The following is a 19603-nucleotide window of genomic DNA, read 5'->3' on the forward strand; positions in this document are numbered from 1 at the left end:
AGAAAGACCTGAGTTTAAATTCAACCTTAGGCACTTACTAGCTATGTGACCCTGGACAAGTCATTTAACTGTTTGCCTCAGTTTCTTCCTCTGTAAAGCAAGCTGGAGAAGGAAATGGCAAACCATTTCAGTTTCTTGTCAAAAAAACTCCAAACGGGGTCATGAAAAGTCAGGCATAACTGTATAACAATATATACACTCCCACTATGCAAGCCTATGTTTCTCTGTCATCTGTATGGCTGATAGATCTCTTGAATTCGTTTCATTCAAAAACCTCATAATTATTAGATAAGCAACAATTTCAATTCCATGTAGATTATACTTCTTTTTTGTTTCTAAATAATATCACTAAAGATGAACCCTTTTAAAGGGAGAAATATCTGGTCATTTAGGCATTAATTTTAAAAATAAAATTTAATTCATCTTTATCCTCATATGCTGTGGCTAGTAGATTATTCTTTTACGTCTGTTTAAGATAAGTGATAGACTAGTTTTGTGGATCTGCATTTCTTTGAATAGATAGGTGATTTTCATCCACTTAGTTTTTGTTTGGATCAGACTCTTTTCACTGAACTTTTCCCTCTTCTGGAGGTGGAACTGACAGAAATTAAAAATGGTTCAGTGACTGACATATCATCATAGGTTGTCCTACAATACAGTTTCTAGCAAAACTCAACTGTCACCAAGGTAATAGAATTGCTTATCTTTATCCCAATAAAGTTTGAAATGCACCCAAATCAGTCTGTGGTATGTGTCCAGGAAGATTTTGAGGTGTTCATTCATTTAGACCTAAAGTTTGGATGAGGCTCTCAAAGACAAAAAAAAAAGAATGTCAGCACAGCTCATGGCGGCTCCATGTGTGCTAAATGTGTGTGATTGGATCAAATGTGCTTTCCTGATTGAGGAGCAGAAATTGTTGTGAAGGTGTTGAAGCACAAGACAGAGTCAAGAAAGTAAATAAAAAGGATATGATTTTTTTTTTTACTAATAAGCAATTTAAAACATTTCATTCAGTTAGTTCTTCAGGAGATATTGCAATTTGATGTTTTTTGTTGTTTGTTTGTTGTTTTGCAAATGATATTACATCTATTATCAGAAATAGTGCCACCAAACTCAGATTTAAACAGCGCCTACTATGCCATACATAGTGATCCCTGTGGGCTATATGTTGACTTAAGACACTACATATTAACATTATCTATGTTCTATTGAATTTTTCTTTTTTTGTTAAATATTTCCTCATCAAAATTAAATTTTAGAAATTAAAAGTAAAATATTTCCTAATCTAGAACTTCCCCATTTTGATCAGATTAAGATTGTACCCAAAAATGTTGCCAGATGCAACCAGTGTATTTGATAACTCTATCTTGGAGGAACTCACCATCTATAGGGAATTAGTTTTCCATTTAAGAGATTGCTCTTCTCTCTTATCAAGGCAAACTATTCTTGTGCTTTGAAATAGAAATGTAATCTGTGTAAACTATTTCTTATTGAAATAGAATAGGTGATCTGGGTGACACTATTACTTGTTGCTGCAGTGACTGGATGCTCTGGCTTGTGACCAGAGAACTGCTGCTGGTATGGGGACACACACCTGATGGTATTTAGTTACAATGGAGGTAGAGGTACTACAGACATAGAGAGAGATACTGCCACAGGGATGTTGCCACAGGGGATTGCTCTAGATAGATACTGGGGAATGCTCTGGGGTTTGCCTACTGATCCCTACTGATGACCAGTAGATCAATATATTTCCTAACCTCCTCCTCCCTATTCCTTCCTCACTCCCTCCCTTAACTGCCCACTTCTGGAAGCCTTTTGATTTCCTCCCTCCCCCCTGAGTGAACTATAAAATACTCTAGTTTCCTTTCTCAGGTAAGGGGTTTATTGTGATAACAGGATGGGAAACTGAGGTAAGAGGGATGAGGGTTTCCCTAAACTATAAGGAGAATTTAGCAGGATTATGGAAATAATCAGTCTTGTCACAAACTGTGACAGAGAGACAGTTAGAGAGATGAATGGAGGACAACTGTTTAAAATCTTCTCTCTTTTCACAAAGCCACCATGAAAAGTCTCTCCTTCAGCTTGGCTTTCCTCCAACTCTTGGTCAATCAAATCTCAGAAAGAGCAGAGGTTTCTCCCTTGGTCAGAGAACCCCCCAAACCAAGCCAGTCCGTACAAAGGTCCTCAGCCAGCCTCAACTGCCAACTCCTGGGAACATTCCATTTAGAACCTTCTTCTTGATTGACAGCCAGGTCCCCAGCCTTGGTTCTTACATCTTGGCTTGTCCTGCAAAACCTCTCTCTCTTCAAGTCTCTACCACAGCTTTCAACTTACTTCTCTTCTGCCCCCTAATATAAATTATTCCTTTTCTTAGATTCTTATTGGTTCCTTCCAAGGCCTCTATAAACAGACTCAGGCCAATCATCCAGAAAATGAAAAAAAAATTCCTTAACTCTACATTTCCCCAAAACTATCACCCATATTCCTTCTCTCTTTTATTGCCAATCTCTCACAAAACCCCCAAAACATTTCCACTAAAAATTACCTCTCATTCTTCATTAACCACTCACTTCTTGTCCCATGAAATAAGACTTTTGACCCCACACTTGAATGGAACTACCCTTTTAAGATTTCAACCATCTTTTAATTAAATAGAATGGCATTTTCTCTCAGTACATGAATTACACTAGATAATTTTAGATAAAAGGTCACATATTTTGTAAAAAAGAAATCCCAAAAGTAGTATGGGCTAAGCAATGGGGTTAACTGATTTGCCAAGGGTCACACAGCTGGGAAGTGTATGAGGCCAAATATGAACCCAGGATCTTCCATCTCTAGACCTGGATCTCAATCAACTTAGCTACCCCACTAAAAGAAAATATCTTGGTAATGTAAAAAAAATTTTTTTAAACCTTTACCTTCCGTCTTGGAGTCAATACTGTGTATTGGCTCCAAGGCAGAAGCATGGTAAGGGCTAGGCAATGGGGGTCAAGTGACTTGCCCAGGGTCACACAGCTGGGAAGTCTCTGAGGCCAGATTTGAACCTAGGACCTCCTGTCTCTAGGCCTGGCTCTCAATCTCAAAATGAGCTACCCATCTGCCCCGTGGTGTAAAAATTAAAATTAATGTCAAATTATAAAAATATTATATATGTATATATATATATACACACACACACATATATATATATATATATATATATATATATATATAAGTCATCATTAGAAACCAAAGAACTATGAGGATACAAAATAAAGACCATGTGACCATGGCTGATTAACCATTTCAAAACCCCCACCTTGTCACTGCCATCAAGCTTGCTGCAGACCAAAAAGAGAGTGGGATCTTCCACAACCCTGCCTTATATCCCCTGTCTACAGGAAGTACTTAATGACCAGAAGTCAGTGGGCTCACAGGAAATGTAGTTATTTTTTAGGGTAAGATTTTCAAATATATATTCCCCCCGAGATCAGTGGAAGACTAGTCTCTCCAATGGCTCTTGTAAACATAACCAACTTTGAAATTACAATAATTTGAGGATAAGAGGAAAAGAGAACAAAACCAATGATTGCTAGGTATATTGACAAAAAGTTATTTAGGGGGCAATCCCCTTCAGCATAAGGGTATACATACAAAACAAAGGCATTCAATCTCACAGAGTTCAGATTACCACATCCCAAAGTTCACTCTGGATCTTCTGGTGCAGTGTTTGGTCTGTGGAGTCATCTTCATGATGCCTTCTCCAAACATTTCACCTTCTGGATTCAGAGAGGTAGCATGTTTCTTAACCTATAATTACTCTCAAAAGAATTAAGAATTTAAGCTTTGCATTTTATAATAATAATGCATTGCCTCTTAAAGAGAGTATTGAAAAACACAGGGATCACATAGGGATGTATGGATAAATTATGAGGTATATGAATAAATTAGCAAGAGGAAATAAAAAAAAAACATCAAAAAATCCAAATAAAAGAGAAAAGATAACTTCTGGATGAAATATAGACTATCAAAGTCTTATATGTAAAAATTCTAAGTAAAATAAAAATAAATTTATAACAGATCCCTGAATCAAGGCCCAATTAAAGTAATTTCTATCACACAAGTCTATAGGACAAAATGAAGTAATATTTCACTTACCCATTTGCAACCAAGACTACAGGAAGTTGCCATACTATAAAAGAGAAAAGGAATTATATTATAGGAGCAAATGGGAGCCATGATAGAGCCAGAATAATTGATATCATGTATTTTATGTAGAGTGTGAGGTACAAGAAAGATCTGCATTTAACACATGTTAAACAGCCACAACCTCAAGTCTTGCCAGTGATTAAGTCCTTGAGCTCTTTGAGCAGAGTGTCATCAGTCCACATAGGACTGGTTTGTTCTCTTTGGCCTTGTGCTTTATTGGCACTATGCAAGTATCTTTTTGTTTCTTTGGCAATGTGCAATGGCTCTTTTTGTATTCCCTTCTCCTGGAATCAGACAGAATCATTAAGGAAAGTCCCCCAAATTTTTTTAACAAACAATGACATCATTTTATAGTCTAAAGCTTTTGAATATACATTAATATTAAAACAAATGTATTTTAAACTTATATTACTGCAAAATTAAAAAAAATTAAAGAAAAATATTCTTAATACTGTTGACATGTGCTTCAAATACAAAAAGGAGAGAATAAGTAACTCAGATACTATAGTGCACATGTAAGGAAAGACAATAATAAAAAAGAGTTTTAAAATGAAAAATATATAACTTACAATCAGTGACACACTGTATCAGCCAAGGAGAAGTAGAATACAAAGGTTTGTCCTTTGCAAACTTGACCATGATCCACTATGAGGGCAGAGCAAATCATTTTCACAAAGTAACAGTTTTTTTTTATAAAGAACAGCAATACAACAGGTAATGTACATTCAAAAAGCATCAAAATCCCCAAAGTTATAATAGCCCATTAAATTACAATAGAAAACAAACCTACTATCATATTTCATGTAAGTTGCTGTATGACATAAATAGCCTATGAACTGATGAATATTTGCTACAACTTTTACAGATATAGCAAATCTTTCAACCTTGGCAAACATTTTTATACAAAGTAAAACTTATTTGGGTATAGAACATCACCAAGAAATTGTTTTGGTGGAAGTAAATTAAACTGAAGAGTTTTGCAGGACCTCTTTTGGCTTCCTGCTTCATAGAAACACATTGGTATGAACATTTCTTTGTTTCTCTACCTTTAATACAACATTCTTTATAATATAAATATTAAAAAACATACATTCAGAAACCACTAGTTAATTAAAATTATTTCTGAAGACCTCTTAGAATTACCATTTAAATTCTTAGCTCGTTAAATTTTTCAAAGGTTGTTAGCCAGATTGAGACCATCCATCATCTATGTGACAATTAACAAATGAAAAATGAAAAAAAGCTGTATATGGGCTTTATATATGTGTATATATATATATATGCATACATATATATCTATATATTGTTCAGTACAGTTATAAGGGAAAAGTAACAGAATATATCTAATAATTAAAACACAGTAGATTAAATTGATTTGGTGTAACAGAATAGTATTGAATGCATTAATATATGAACTTAAAACAACAAAATTTAATCTTAAAGCAGACAATCATAAATGCAATAAAATACAGAGACTTTCATAAAACAATGGAGTTTGAAAAGGTTCAAAATTTTCACCTCCAGTCTCTTTAAAGTTCCTTTCTCTATTCATTCAGATTCCTTTTGTCAGAGCTCTTGGATCTCTCATAGTGAGTAAGAACTCCTTGCTGAGCATAGTGTGAAAGAATCCCAAATTGGATGAATCTTAGAGACTGGGCAGGCCCAAATGGCAAAGGGCTGTAGGGAGCTGAATTTCTACCCTGAATCTCAAGCAAGATAAGTGAAAGGATCAGTGCACTCATGAATGGTAGAAGTTGTTTGAAATAAACAAGGTCCTGCTCTTTCATAGAATATGTCATGCTTGTAATTTTACTTCTTTTTTGGAAGAGTAACTTCCTTCTTCCCTTCCCCTTCCCCCCTAAGGTAAAATGCTAGGGAACTGTTTGTTTTCCCAGCCACGTGGAGAGGGAGTTAGGATGGTAATCATTGCCTAAGGAAAATGCACCCTGGTTTTTACCAGTTGCCTGGAGAGCAGCTCCAAGTTTGTGAGTTCCTAAGATACAGAGGCAGTTATTATAGCTACCAGCAGGAACAAAGTTGGGGCAGGGGCTGAGGCTGGAGCAGAAGCAGGAGCAGGACTAGGACCAAGCAGGATAGGCATCAGTAACCAAAGGCAGCAGTGAGGAACTCGGAACTTGGGCTCAAGCAGATGGGTGAGAGAAGATGCTTATCTCGTCTCAGCCAAGAGTCCCCCAGCTAAAAATAGCCAAGCTGGTAGGGAGAGAAACTAGGAAAAAAGTAGGAAAAGAAAAAGGCAGCAGCTCCAAAGAGAGTTTGGTGTTCTCTCAGAGTTTGTGAGGGTGAGTGGGTGGGTGAAAAGCCTTGGAAGGAGAAACGTGGCTTAAAAAAGTTTATCTTGGCTATCTTTAAAAAATTGAGAGTTGTTTCTCATCACTTCTGGTTGCCAAAATGTAAAAATTAAAATAAATGTCAAATAATAAAAATATTATATTTTAAGAGATTTATTAATGATCATTAGAAATTAAGGAATAAAGAGGATACAAAATAAAGACCATGTGGCCATGGTTGATTAGCCTTTTTAAAACCCCACCTTACCACTGCCATCATGCTTGCTGAAAACCAAAAAGAGCATGGGATCCTCCACCTTATATCCCCTGTCTACAGGAAGTATGTAACAATAAGAATTCAGTGGGCTTCTAGGAAATGTAGTTCTTTTTTTAGGGTAACAGATTTTCAGTTATGCACTAGATATTCAGTAGGTGCTAGATTTCTACTTCCTAAATTGATTGATTATTATATAACTTACATAGTTGTTGGTTTTTTCCCCTAATCTACATTGATCTTTAAGTTTCAGTACCTTAAGAATAACCCTTCTCTAATCTGTGGTGCCAATGACCTGGTCTTGAATTGAAAAGATACCTTTAATTTGCATAAACAAATCTGGCCAACTTAGCCATCTGTTCAAAATTTCTTTGTCACCATATTATGGGCTGAGTTCATGCAGTTGTCATTCTTGGATTTTAAACTTTTCATAGGCTCCATTCTGACGGCAAACAACTATTAGTAATGTTAACCAAATCCAGTGACAAGTACCCATTATCAACCAAGACTATTGCTCTGTGAAGTGATATCTGTTTATGCCAAAAGTGTTTTCATTGCTCTCAAAATCATTTATCAGGTGCTTTATCAGTGTCCATCAGTCCTCCTCCTTTTTGACAAGGAAGTCTTCATCTTTATATAGTTCATTACTGTTAGTTTATACCTCAAAAAGACACTTCAAGTGCATATCCAAATACAGATCTGGACCAGATTTGGACTAAAGCCTCTTCTTTAAATTATAGAGGGTATTAATAGTTGTGATTCTTATTCTAATAAGCACCCACTATATTTTTAAATGACCAAACCCATCATCTCAGCAAGTTGTGACAGTGATTTATAAAAATACATGATATGAAATTTAATTTCACCATTTGAGATGTTGTTAGAAAATGCAATGTAAGTCCCCATTTCTATCAATATATCAGTCAAAATGTGTAATTGTGTACCACTGAAAAGAAAACTTTCTAATAGGTCTGTAGCTGAAACTCATTCAGAACAACAAGTTTCATAATTAGCTCTATAGCACCAGGGCTGAATTGGATTATAGGTTTTAAAGTCAGAAACAACCTATGAGACCATCAACTTTAAACCTTGAAAGCAGGATTCTTAACATTTCATGTGTGTGTCACAGATCCCTTTGGCAGTCTGGTGAAACTTAAGGAAATTTGTAATTGAAGTAAATATCAAAACCATTAGTGGCTAGGGAAAATATATACTTTTTCATCAGCTTGGTGGACATACTGAAATCTATCCACCAGCCTCTTTGGAGTCCATGACCTCCAGATTAAGAATGCCTGACCTAAGGCAGAGATGCCAAACATGTGTCCTTCATGTTGCCCAAACAGTCTGAATGCAGTCTAAACAGGATTAATATGTAATTAGAAGATATTTAATAACATAATTAATAATAAAATAAAATACAGATAGCATTAACATGTGGTTTTCTACCACAATATTTTATTTGAGTTTGACACCATCGCCCTTTAAAGGTCATATACTGGATAGGTTGGAATACTGGAATCCTGGAAAGCAACTGCAGTGAGGGAAGGGAAATTGTATATGCACAATTTGTACAAGATCAGGCAACTTTAGAGATCCAATTTCATGAACTTGTGCCTAACCTTGGACTATATTTTTGTTTGGCTCTGGATTCTATTGCTTTCCAAGAGCTAAACTGTTCTCCTGGGTCTGAGATTCTTTATTTGCTTAACATCTTAAAATAGCTATTTTGATAAATGCCCCTTGCCCCAGATGATCCACCTTTTGCTACTGACCCATCATAAACACAGGCATTATTTCTGTGTATTTACCTTGTATTGTCCCACCCAGATCAGAATAGCCTATAAACACTTAGGAAGTGTCATGGAAGGTTTTAAGCTATTTTTTTTAAATGGGGCATGCTCTTTATTCCAAATGAGGTTGAGAATGGGGATCAGGAAGATGACAAACACTTGAAAATGTGTTTAATAAAGAACTCATCATTGTATTTCAATACATTGCTTTCATTCTTTTCCCTCTAATTTTATAGGAATCATTTGGACTCCTAATTGCCTGTTCTCCTCCATTCAACAAAAAGAATTAGTGTTTCCTCAGGCTAGCTTCCTTTACATTTCTATACACTATTTTTCTGAGATGGATTATCATGAGAGCAATTCAAGCCAAAGGGAGATCATAGCCCTGATATATACTCATAACTTTTCTAGCCATAGTTTAAAATTAAATTTGGGGATACGGAAGTAGAATTTTGCAAAGAATATCACCCATCAAGGCTTCTACCCCTAGAAAAACTCTCAAGAGAAGGCTAGAATTATTTAACTTCAAAAACTATTAATGTCAGAGAAATTTTCTCTTTGAATGATATGTAGATCTTGGATAGACAGAAGGAGAAAATAAGTTGAGACCTTGTTTGTAGATATAAGAGACTCCAGTTGAGGCACATTGCATATTAATTAATTAATTAATTTAGTTAATTATTGTGGTATTTAATTTTGCTGAACTTCTTTTTCTCCCTTTCTGGACAGGGGAGAAAAGATTTATTCTGAAATTAAAGTTATATTAAAAACAAGAAAATAGCAATAAAACCTAAATTTTTAAATGAGTGAAAAAGGAGAGGGAATTCTTGACTAGGACTGAAGACAAGAAAATAGGAATGAGCTTGACATGTTTATGAGATAAATGAAGATGGGGATAACCTTACCAGAGTTGGGGGGAGTGTATTAGGTAATTTTGACTAATGACATTTGAATTGCTTTCTAAAATGTTGTAAATAATTGGAAACCATAAATTTGAAGAATTATAAAATTTTCAATACTAACTTATTCAGGGGAAATGTATGTCTTTGTCATTCTAATTAATTCATTTTCCTTTAACTCTTTCTGGTCACTTAAATTTAAAATTAAAAGGGAGTTATATACATATGTAAGGGAAAGAAAGCCTTCACACTAGGGCATGATCATCTGGTCAAAGGAGTACATACACAGTTATTCCTAGTATTTAATTTGATAAAAAATAGTTTGCTAGTTGAGATAGATATGCTACACTGAGATACAATTATGTTGAAAAAGACTCTGGAATTCATTCATGCAAAGTGAATCAGAATCACAATAATTAGATTTTGTTTTATTCTAGGTGAATTTTGCCTTTGGATCCAAGAAGTTAGAGACTAAATATTTCTGAGAACTGCATTGCACAGTTAAACATTCCATTTCACAGATGAAGAAACTAAATCACAGAAAGATTAAATTGCTCAAATCTTGGAGGTAGTGAACTGATCCTAACTAAGCAGCCCATTAGATAATAAGGATACATACAAATATTGTAGACATTTATTAAAATTATTTTGTGCTTATGTTCATTTCTACTCTATCAGCATAGATAAAAGCTCATTTTTGTATCCCATTCAAAATATACTTTTGTTTTTCAGACTCTCTCCACAATCACTTTTATCACCACCACCACTACACAGCGCAAATGTACTTTTCCTATTATATTACAATGCTCTTTGAATTACATATTGTTAGGCATTTAGAACTCTTCAGTGAAAAGTAATGTGTAACCCAAAATAGAGTTCTTTTTACAAGTAGGAATACTAGTATTATAATAATTGAGAAAGACAGAAAGGAATTAAACAGTACTTCTCTTACAGAAGAGCCAAATATATTCTTTTCTATTCTAAGAGCTTTTCCCCAGCTAGCTAATTAAGACAGGAATTAACAGTTCTATACATACATATACTGGGAGGTTTGGGGAAAATAATTGTTAGTTATCCCTTGATAACTCTCTTCAAATATTTGATGGGTTGTCATGTGGCACAACAATTAGACATTCTGGGTATAGAAGAGGGATTAGTCATATATAGTTTTAGAAGAAATGATAACTAGAAATGATAGCTAGAAGTTAAACACAAATCATTTTTAACTAAATATTATATGCTTTTTTAAAATTTAGAATATTTTTCTATGATTCCATGATTTATGGATTTATGATTTCCCCATCCCTCTTCCCTCCCAACCCCCTGGGGCCGATGAACAATTCCACTGGGTTAGATATATATCATTGTTCAAAACCTATTTACATGTAATTCATATTTGCAATAGAGTGACCTTTTAACATCAAAACCCTAGGCATATTCCTATCAAACTAAATAATCGATCATATGTTTGTCTTCTGCATTTCTTTTTCCACAGTTCTTTCTCTGGATATGGATAGGGTTCTTTCTCATAAGTTCCTTTGCATTGTCCAATAGCACTGCTGCTAGTGTGGAAGGTCCATTATATTCAATTATGCCATAATGTATCAGTCACTGTGTACAATGTTCTCCTGGTTCTGTTCCTTTCCCTCTGCATCAATTCCTGGAGGTCTTTCCAGTTCACATGGAATTCCTCCAGTTCATTATTCCTTTCAGCACATTAATATTCCATCATCACCAGATATCACAATTTGCTTAGTCAATCCCCAGTCAATGTACACCCTCTCATTTTTCAATTTTTTGTTACCACAAAGAGTGTGGCTATAAATATTTTTGTACAAGTCTTTTTTTCTTATTTTCTCTTTGGGGTACAAACCCAGCAGTGGTATGACTGGATGAAAGGGTAGGCTTTCCTTTTAAGCCTTTTGGGCATAATTTCAAATTGCCCTACAGAATGGTTGGACCAATTCATAACTCCACAAGTAGTATATTAGGGTCCTAATTTTGATACATCCCCTCCAACATTTATCACTTTCCTTTGCTGCCATATCAGCCTTTTTCCTTCAATCTCTGTGTGTCATCTTCCCTCAGATATATTTCTTGTAAACAACATATAGTAGGATTCTGGTTTTTAATCTATTCTGCTATCTGCTTCCCTTTAATGGGTGAGTTCATCTCATTAACATTCAATGTTATGATTACTGACTGTGTATTGCCCTCCATCATATTATGCTCTTTAAATCCTGCTTATTCCCTTTCTTGCTGATCCTCCTCACCAGTTCTTTGCTTTTTGTCATCCACTCCAGTTTCCCCTTCCCCCAATTACCTCCCCCTTCCCTTGTCTTATTTCCCTTCTATTTCTCTGGGGAAGAAGATAGAATGCTATTACCCTACTTAGTAGGATAAGATAGAATTCAATGCCCCATTGAGTCTCCATAAAAATTCTTTAGCGTTAGGCGTGTTTTTGTTGTTTGCTCATTTTTCCTATCTAATTATAGGTAGTTTTGGGGGGGATGATGTGATAGTCTAAGGGCTGAGAGCTCTGAAAGCCACCCCACCTTGCTGATTCAATTGGCCCTGGTGATGCTGATAGTTTAAAGACTTGCCTCAGGTTTAGGTGTAAGCTTTTGATCTAACTCTGATATTCATCAGTTCAGGGGCTGATCAAATGCTACCCACAGGCTTCTTCCAAAGTTTTGGGTCTCACTGTATACTTGATCCAATGAGGCACACATTATTGTCCTGTATTGGATCTCTGCCCTGAACTTTAGGGAAAAGGATCAGTACTTAGTACTTAGTATTATCATCCACCCCAAAGTGTGAACTAAGTCCTTGTCCCATGCCCAGACTAGAATTCCCTGGGCTGGGGCTCTGGACTTCTCCACAGGTTTGAAATTTCAAAGAGGTATGGGTTGGCTTATACCATTATTTTCTCACATAGGGTCTAAGGATATGAATGTTGGCTTGGGCATATGTTCCAAACCTTAGACAACAGATATAGAGAGGGGGTCTGTGGCATGCTCTTGGCTTTGCTCTTCTCTCCTTGTTATAGCTTCTTGCTGGCTCTGCTCTCCTCTCACCCCAGTGCCCCAGATGTTCATTGCCTACCTTTAGGGTTTCTCTTTTCTTGAAAGTTGTTTCATTTTGTCTCCTTGTTACTTCTTTCACTCCTATATTCATTTTGTGGTAATATTTTAATATTGGTTGTAGAGGATTCTCATGGTGGCACAGAGCTTCTGAGAATTACTCTGCCATCTTGGCTCCTTTCCCAGACGACTGCATTTTAAGATAAATATTAAGGATTTTCTAAAAAAAATTTTTTTGCCTGTCTGAAAATAGAAATCAGACTGACTCCATATAAACATAGGCAATTGAGTTCTTATTTGGTATGTTTATAAAGGGTTTCTTGATTTCTCCAAGAATGGATGAGATGACCTTCTTACCCAGAAATTCAGAGATTCTTTTAGTCTATCATCATCATTGATTAATCAGTTAATCAATGAACAAACTTTTAATGTAGTGGTTAATGAAATGGAAAGTAGGCATACAATGACAAAAACAAAATATACCTTGCCCTCAAAAAATGTTGTCTATTAGTGTAATGGTAGTGTGTCTAACTTTATCAATAAAATATGCAATACCCACAACAATAGTTTAAAGAGAATACACTCTACAATGATTCTGTGAAAATAGACATGAGAGCTTTAAGATAAATATTTTACATAAAAAACATTTCACTTATTTCTGTACTTTTTGCATGTTTTATTGTTACTTAGTAATTGAAAATTTTAGGCAATAGTTTTCTTTTCCATCATCTTGGCATATTTACCTGTCAAGATTTCTCACTGGAACCTATCTCTTTTAATATCTAAATTATATTTTGTAGTAAATTAATGCCAAAAGGAAGCCTACTCACTTTGTGGGGGCAGCAGGTGATACCATTAGTGAAACAACTCTTAGATCATGTAATTAATAGCATTGCAGGCCCTTGTGATTTGAAAAGTTATCCTGCTAGGACATAATCAGGTAATTTTTTTTTTGCTTTTATAATTTATCAGCAAGAAGAAATGTGCCATATTGGACAGACTGTTCATGATTTTTGAGTCAGAAAGACCTGGATTCATATTCTACCCTTGTGTGATCATAAAAACATCATTTAATCTGTAAGCATCCCTAAGCCACTTTGGAAAATTCTAAGTTAGAGATAAATTGCTCCATTTTCATGGAAGGAATTTCCACAATGAAAATTTTCCATCAATAAAGTCATAGGTATGGGATAGGGATAGGAGAGAGAATCTGAATCTGAGATCTGTATAACGATGGAATTCTCTCTACCAATGTATCTTGACATCTTCTCTAAAACTTTGTCTTAGAGAGTCATAGAGAAATCTAAGTGGTTAAATTATTTGCCTGAGGTCATGCAGTTAGTATGTATCAAAGACTCAATATGCCAGAGGTCCTTTTTGTGGCCTTTTAGAAAGAATGCTAAATAAGAATATTGTGGAGGGGGTTGGCTTGTAATTCTATTGTCCCAAAGACTACCATGTATTGTTTTTCTTCTTGAACCCCAAATACTAATCCATTACACTAAAAAAGCCAAAAAATGTGGATTATGTATTTAACCTTGAAAAATGATGCAACTTTACCTTTTGTGATGTTCTGAGATTTGCAAAATTCTTTGTACATAGCTCATTCGAGTCTTATTACAACCAAATAAGATAGGCCCTATTATATTATTATTTTGCAGATGAGGAAACTGAAATTTCCCTTTGGTCACATACGTAGGGTATATCTGAGGCAGGATTCCTAATTTCTTTAACGAAGTAGAACTATGTTTAAACATGGTATAGTCCTTCATGTTGTAGTAGAATAGCTTACATTTTGTGGGCTATGTCAGATTATAGAAGGGCTGACATAGTCATACTTCAGTCTGACATAGCCCACAAAATGTAAGCCATTCTACTACAATATGAAGGATTTTACCATGTTTAAACATAGTTCTACTTTGTTAGATGTTCAAAATTTAGTGAAAAGGTAAATAAAATATGGACTCTGTGTCATATTACTTATAATCTAGCACAAAATATATTATATATAAAATAATTATAGTCCAAGGCAGTATATAATAGTTTCCTCATAAATTTCACAAACATACACATATATGTACATACATAGACATATATACACACATTTACATAGGTATTATGAGATAGCATATGTATATGCATGAATGTTAGCAGACAAATTCTGACTGCGAATCAACAAGTGTGGATTTTTAGAGTAGTAGATATTGAGGACTACTCCTAAAGAATCAAATTAGCACAAGTTCTGGAAGACAACATTTTACATGAGAATTAAGTGTGAAGTCATACTTAGTGCTATTGTAGAACTTGTCTACCTTCAGATAACTCTTTCTATGTCAATGTTAGAGCAAATGTGGTGGTAAGGATATCACTCTTGCATGTAGAATTGCTTTTCTAGTACCATTTCATTTTAGTACCATTCTAGTACATTTTCATAGTACCATTTAAAAAAAATCTCTGAATGAAAGACTGTTAGCAAAAAGAACCAGAAATGTGAAAAGCATAACCTTACTGAATCCAGAAACCTCTGTCATCAAGCTAGGGGAAATTAGCATCTCCACTAGTTATCTTCCCCAAAGGTTAGCACTTACTAATTAAGGAAGACAAGGGAATTTCAACTGAAAAGAGACAATACTGTACACTACTGCTTTCAGAAAATCTCACATCTTCTTATCTCCTCTGAGGAAGTGTGCTGTTTGCAAGATATTGTTTTAAGCAAAAGAAGGAGGAATGAACATCAGAATACACAAAGAGAAGTAGAATTGTGGAAAGAATGCTAAAGAAGAATATCATGGAGGGGGCTGTCTTATGATTTCAATGACCCAACAATTGCATTGCTTTTCTTCTTGTGTCCCAAATGCAAGCCCATCACAGCTAACCCTTGAAATATTTACAACTCTTTTGTAGATAGTACAGAGTCCTGACCATTACTTCCTCTCTGATACTAGGCTTTTGATCTATTTTTATGAATGGTAAGATTCATACTTCAGTGCATTTCTTCCACAATTCAAGACATACTTCCAGTAGAATGGAAAATTAAAAGTTTCTCTCTTCAAAGTGTATAGGAGATAAGGATCATCTTCCATTATAACCTTACTTGTGCTATCTTAGGTTGCTTTCAACTCTAAAAGCCTTTGCCCAGTTCTAAGTAAATGGTATTTTAGGTTTCTCCCTAACAATTATATTCATATTGTCTGTTGTCTTCTATCTGCCTATTTCTATCTTTAAAATCTTGACCTTTCCCTCTCATGGTGGTAATCTATTTCAAGTTCTTGAAGGGCTGTCATGTAGATGGAAGGACTGAATTTATCTTTCTCAGCCTGAGGAAAAGAGGAATAATAGGTGGAAGTTTCAAGGACTGTTTTAGGCTTGATAGAGGAAAAATTAGTTATTAAAAATAACTAGAAAAAAGTTATTAAAACGTGAAATTGGCTGCCCAGGGATGTTATGGTTCCCCCCCTCACTAAAGGCCTTCAGGCAAAGACTGGACAACCACTTACTGGGTATGATGCAAAGGGGATTCTTCTTTAGGCAGAGGCTGGATTAGATGGTGGATGAGGTCCTTTCTAACTGAGAAGTTGTATGATTTCTGCCTGGCAATCATGGTTTAAGATGGAATGAAATACTGATTTAAGTATTGTACTATGTGTCAGGCACTATGCTAAGAACTTCTCAAATGTCATTTCATTTGATGCTCACAACAACCCAAGGATGTCAGTGCTATTATGACCCACCTTTTTAGAGTTAAGGCAACTGAGATCAACAGAAGTTAAGTGAATTGCCTAGGGTCACACAGCTAGTGCTTGAGGCCAGATTAGTACTCAGATCTTCCTAACTTTAGGCTCAGAGACTTATGCTCTGTGAAGAAAAGGCAAGAAAGAATGATCGATAATGTATTGGCTTTATTTAATACTTCCCATCATATCTGTACAAAATATGTGGCTTGTAGACCCTAGGCAGAAGGGGATGGGGAATGACAGAGGTGAGGATGGGGTACAATTATCATTATTATATTTATGATTCTCAAGTTCATCATGGTTTGTTTACACAGAGGCCAATGATGCTATCTTCTCCATGTCCACTTATAACAGAAAAAAGAGAAAATGGAAATAAAGAGCAGAATCAGAGCTTTAAGTTATATAGAAGGAAAGTGTTCCTGACAGGAAATGGTGTAAATACTGAAATGGGTTATTAAAGAAAGAAGTGTGAAAATCTCCTCTGGAAGTCTTCAAGAAATAGAATTGATTCCAGTCCTCCTGAGTTGCTTCATTTGTCTAGGGCAGATGGGCAGAAGTCTTGAACAATTCTTAAAGTTCCTTCCCAGCTGTGAGGCTAAAAGGGAATAAGAGCATCCCTCTATGGTAGTAAAACTACAGTTTTTCAGTCTCTCTCTCCTTCTCTAAAGAGGAGTGAGCAATTTAACATGAAAAATGACCAGGTCTATTTTTAAGAGCTTCTAATTACAGGAATGGTCCTTTTGCCATGAGATGGCTGACCTCAGCTCACATTAAGTTACCTTGCCTCAGGCGTGGAACAAGACAGGATGTGTCAGATCCAAGGCAATTATGAAGTAAAAGGAACTGCGGTAATGAAGACTAGGCCTTGGCTATTACCCTTTTCAGAGCCTTCCATGGCTTGTGCCAAAAATAATCCTCCCAAAAGATCAAACAGCTAAGAGGCAGCATCTGATGGCTTGCAGACAGTACTTCTGTTGCTGCTGCTGAAGTAGTTAGTATACATAATGTATAAAATATGTCTACAGAAATGAACTGTACAGTTAGTGTTTATGCTGTACATGAAGATAGCATATAAAAGGTATGATCTAGATATTAAATGATTTTTGAATACCAAATATTTTCATATATGCTGAGAAATCATTCTCAGACACTAAATCTGATAGGAAATTTCACCTGTTTTCTCTGGATCTTCATGTCTTTTGGTATCTGGCCATGCAGTTGTATCTAGGTAGAGTTAAGTGTCAGTAATCCAGAAGGAAATAAATGAAAGGAAAGTTTTCTCAGACTAAACAGAAATTCAGTCAGAGCAAGAACCATATAAGCAACAACAAACATCAGATGAATCTTAAAGACTCATTTTGAAGAGAAGAGTAGATACTTGGGATATAAAGTATTTTGCAAACTGTATAGTGTTGTACAAATGCTAACTGTTACTATGTAAAAGAGTACTTTGCTGGACTCTGAAAGAGATATGACAGTGAAGGGAATAAAGAGATGATAGTTTAGTGAGCAAGATAAAACACGTACACAAAGATAATGAGTGACTTTTATTTTGTAGCATTTATTTTATAGCTAAAAGCCAATTAACTAAAACAAACATGACCTAAGTACATTAATTAATTTTATATAACACTGAAATCTTGGTAGGTCAGCAACTATTACCCTAATTTTACAGATGAGAAACTAAGGCAGTAATTAAATTATTTAATTAAAAAGGTGAAATAACTTTCCCCAATGAGTAGACCGTAACTAGTAGCTAAAATTCAAGCTTAGGCATTTTGACTAAATTTGATACCATTTCTACTGTATTATAGTGGGAAAGGCATAACCAAATTGCATGGGATATTTATTTTTTTTAATTAGAAAAAATATATAAGCTATCTTTCTTAATATATTCCTTTCCTCCTCCCATCTTGGATAACCAGCCTTTATAACCAAAAAAATTTTTAAAGAGGAAAATGAAACAGCTTAGTAAAACTAACCAATTAACTAAATAACTAAACATTGTTAATTAATTACTTTAGTTAATAAAATTTAACATTAACATCAATTAAATCTAATAATGTATGTAATGTTTCATACCCATAATTCTACCTTCAGTAAAAAGGGAAGGAGTTGAATTTTCATCACTGTATAGCTAAGCTTGGTTACCATCATTTCACAACACTCAATTTTGTTTTTGTCTTTTTCTTATTACTCTTTCCATTAACATTCTTTTAGGCATTGAAGTGCATAAGGTGGTCAAGGAAGGATAGTTTCTTTGGTCAGAGAGCTTGTGAAGGACTTTTCAGGGTTACTCATCCTCTTTTGGGGTCTTCCTACCATCTACCACTCATCTGTGACTCCAGGAAGCTGTAGAATGTGCAGTGGCTACATCTCAGTAAACCATCTCAGCAGGCAGGCTAAATCAGTTTGAGGGTAACTAACAAGCCTTAAACCTCTTGGTGAATGTATCTATGCCAGGCATGTGAAGACTTCCCCTGGTTGAAGGGGTGAATGAGAAAAATTTTTTCCAAAGGCCATGAAGGCAACTGAAACAGGCGCTATGGAACATGGAACACTTAGAGCTTAGTTAGGCATGAGAGTCATCCCCTGAATCCTAAGCCATCTCTGGTTCTCTTGACTTTTGTCTTGACATCGAACCCCTTTGACTAAAAGAGAGAGTAATGTGGATGACTGTGTGTAACTTTGTCTCATTTAAATCTGATTTATGCTTGGGCCAAAAGACATCTAGTGATATCATTTTGATCCTCTTGGAGTATGAAGGAAAACAACCAACAATTGTGGATATTGGGTATATTATGTTCCTTGTCTTGCTTACTTCTTAGTTCATACATCTTTCCAAACCTCTCTGTTTATAACATTAATAATTTCCTACAATATCGCAATGTTCTGTCACATTATTTACAACTTGCTTAGCTATTTCCCAATCAAGAGACATCTACTTTGTTTCCAATTCTTTGCTAACATGAAAAATTCAGCTTTAAATATTGGTGTATCTGAGATCTTCCTTTTTACCACTGACCTCCTTGGGCAATGGGATCTCTGGATCAAAAGGTTTGGATAATTTAGTTGCTTCCTTAGCTTAATTCCAAATTACTTTGCCGATGGGCTAAACCAATCCATGCTTTATAATAGTACATTAATGTGCCTATCAATCTATCAATCTATCTATCTATCTATCTATCTATCTATCTATCTATCTATCTATCTATCTATCTGTCTGTCTGTCACCTTGTGGGGAACATTTAAGAGATAAAATGAAGAAGAGTCATAAAGACAGAATCAAAAAGGATTGCCAAGTGCCTTCTCTTCTTCAAAATGTGTCTCTAATAGCCACCTGG

General features: G+C 35.2%; 1 pseudogene; it reads left to right on the forward strand.

The window, feature by feature from the left end:
• Positions 1 to 514: 514 nt before the first annotated feature.
• LOC100617338 (60S ribosomal protein L34-like) lies at positions 515 to 961 on the forward strand (annotated as a pseudogene).
• Positions 962 to 19603: the final 18642 nt, after the last annotated feature.

This window comes from Monodelphis domestica, chromosome 2, assembly GCF_027887165.1.
Source record: "Monodelphis domestica isolate mMonDom1 chromosome 2, mMonDom1.pri, whole genome shotgun sequence".
NCBI classification, from domain to species: Eukaryota; Metazoa; Chordata; class Mammalia; order Didelphimorphia; family Didelphidae; genus Monodelphis; species Monodelphis domestica.